Here is a 3,408-nt window from a genome sequence, read left to right on the forward strand (position 1 = left end):
TGAAATGTCCTCACTGAGGAGCCCATATCCTCCTAAAACCAGTTCAAGTTGAAACCATTCCCAAAATATACATTTCCCATTGGAATCCCATCATTCCTTTAGGCAGAGGTCACTCAGCGCATTCCACTGAAGTCACCTCTCACACCAGGGAGTGGGGTCACGCAAAGCCCCTGAGAAGAAAGCAGTGGCAAGGGATGGGGAGAGAGAAAAGAAAGACTAATACTGAGTGCCTACTGTGTGTCAGGTGTTAGGTTTTTTACTTTACATTTGCCATCTCATTTGAAGCCCTACAGAGATGTTCTGTTTCGCTTCTATTCAACATAACATTTTCAAACTCTTACTCATCATAACGGGGCACAGAAGTAAAGCAGACATCATCTCCATCTTTAAGGTGCTTAGGGCCAAGCTGGGGGCACAGACAAGGAAAGAGATGAGTGGAGCTCACCAGGCAGGTACAAGCCCAAGCACTGGAGGAACCTCAGGAGTGGCTCTTGGCCCCAAGTGGGGAGGGGGCTGCCGAACAATAGGGAAGACTTCCCTTCTTGGAGAAAGGGCTCCTGAGTTCAATCTGGAAGGATGCTGAGGAGTCGGCCAGGCAGAGGGACAGTATGTCTAAAGGTCTGGAGTCAGAACGGGGCATTAGTTCAGGTTGGCTGACACTTAGGGAGTGGGTGAATGATTAATATCCCATTTTCCAGATGACCTATTTGACACTCTGAAATGGTAATTAAGAATCCTGCCAAGACAAAAGTGGGGCCTCAGTGATTGCATCACTGCCTGCTCGTTCACCTCTACCTTTTTTACGGTGGGGGTGGGGGGTGGCGGGGCGGGGGGACATGACAGTCCTGACTGATCAAGGCTAATGCCAAGCGTAGTATTGCCAAAGTAAGTAATTACGGCCCACCTCTGAAAATATCTCCATCTTTGAGGTTAAAAATGGCCAGAGTTGTTTGTTTTAAGCAAAAGCAAACATTAGAAGTGGTTTGCTAGACAGCTATAATGAAAATATACGGCTAGCGTTAGGAGTGGAAAGAGTGGGTGGCTTTTTCCCTCAAAGGGTGTCCAGCCTTAGATCCTGACCTTAAGTTCTGATACAGCTGCCTCATCCTGGCCGTATTACTCAGTGGAACTGCATCTTACAGCAAAGACATAAAGTGAACAGAAAAGCTCAAGATTGTGTGTAGTCAAAATTACCCTTGAAACTCCCTTAAATAAGCCATAAAATGACTCATATAAACACAGATATGTATATACAACCCAGTGCCATGAGGTGAGAGAGCGACTCAGCTAAACTATGAGGAGCACAAAATTAGAGCCTATATGCAGGTGTGTGGTTATTCAATCCACTCTGCCTTTAAGAGAGTTGTCAAATCCCAGTTAATGGGGCAATCAGTGGCGAATTCTAAATATTCCCGCTTGTCTGCACAGTTTATTTCATTCTGTATTCACATAAATCCTCTTCAACTTCATATATTATTTTATTCACTGTTCTAATTCAATTCTTTCAGTTTAGGACAGATGCTTTGTTGCCATTGTAAAGATCCAACCAGATGTTACATAGGACTATAACTTGCACGTTAACTACCACGTAATAGACGCTCAATAATGTTTGCTGGATTTAAATCTGAATTTGGTTTTCTTGGGCTCATACTCACATATTCTTTGAGAAGTTGTGGAAAAGCATTTGGCCACCTTCTTCCTGTCTTCCTGGTTGGCATTTCATGGATGGTTCTCTTGTATATAAATCAGTTTCATAACCTAGGGCATTGATTGTCTGTCTTCCTGAGTATAGCTGGGCCTATCAGGGGTTTCTAAAGTCAGTCTCAAGTGATGGACTTTAATTATAGCTCCCTTTCTTTGAATTTTGAGGACAATTCTTTAATTATATAGCTGGTCCGTGTCAATAAGTGTTATCAGATGCTGTAAGAAAAAGGGTAGGCAGTCTAACTCTCTAATAGGGCTTTAGCCCTGCCTTTTCTAAAGTAACTATAAACACATGGCACATCAAAATTCTATCCAAGAAACTGTCTATGTCCCAAGCACTCGCTGAAACACAACAGGGGACAAAGAAATGAATAATAGATTGTCCTCTGATCCTAAAGAGAATACTTCTTTCCTTTTCCCTTTTTTAAACATAAAGGCAATTATCTTCGGTAAGAGGCACTCATACAGTGAAACCATAGTCTGCTTCTCTCTGCTCCTTAAATTAAATTAATACTTAATCATAAAATTAATTATTGATTGTTAAGTTAATTAGCACTTCTCTAACAATTCTTTTGAATTTAATGACTAGATTAAGGGTTTTTTCAGTATTCTAGCTTCATGATTGTTAAGAATATTAATAAAAGTTAATATAGCTTAATTTATCCAATGTTCTAGCTCATCTGTTCTAATTAAGAATATCTGACAACTCACTAATAAGGAAATCAGTTTAGAGGCATTTTTATGTAAACACTTTTGTCATTTCAATACATTGTTATCACTATATCAGGGGAAAAAACAAGAATCTATTTTTATTGAATAGAAAGGTATTAAAAATAGATTTTTTTTCCTCTTCACATGAATTAGAAAAAGAATGATAATGTATGGACTTTTAATTTTTTCTCCAATCAGATAGGCATTTAATGGTATGGTTGTAATTTGCAATTCTCAGGCTACTTATAGATTTTGGTATTTTTCATATCTTTATCAGCCATTTGATTTCTTCTTTTGTGAGGTGCCTATTCAGGTCTTCTGGTCATTTTGTTTATTGATTTGTACTAGTATTTAACATTCTGGATACCAGTTTTTTTGTTTGTTTTATTTGTTTGGTTTTTGGTTATATGTATTCTAAATACTTTCACCATTCTGCTTCTGTCTTTAATTTTTAAAGAAATAGATATTTTTAATTTAATGTCTGAAACAAGTCTTTATTTAGCTTTTGTTTTAAAAGGTATTTTTGCTGGGTATAGAATTCTAGCTTTACTGTTTTTCTTTCCATGTTTTAAAGATGCTGCTTCACTCTCTCCTGGTTTGCATTGCTTCAAACGAGATATCTACTGCCATTCTTATCTTTTTCTGTATATAATGTGTCTTCTTTCTGTAGTTGCTCTTAAGATTTTCATCTTTATCACTTGTTGAGATCAATCTATTATATTCCTTGGTGACATTTTCTTCATGTTTCTTGTGCTAGAGGTTTATTGAACTTCTTGGGTGTGTGGGTTTATAGTTTTTATCAAATTTAAAATGTTTTTAGTCTTTATTTCATCATTTACTGTTTCTACTGTCACTTTTCTCCTTCAGAGACTAGAATCACAGGTATATTAGGCCTCTTAATGCAGTCCTGTGGTGCAGTAGAATTCTGTTTTTCCCAGTTTTTCTCTGTATCTCATTTTGAATAGTTTCTATTGCTTGTCTATTAATCTTTTC

The sequence above is a fragment of the Prionailurus viverrinus genome, chromosome B2, assembly GCF_022837055.1.
Source record: "Prionailurus viverrinus isolate Anna chromosome B2, UM_Priviv_1.0, whole genome shotgun sequence".
Lineage (NCBI taxonomy): Eukaryota > Metazoa > Chordata > Mammalia > Carnivora > Felidae > Prionailurus > Prionailurus viverrinus.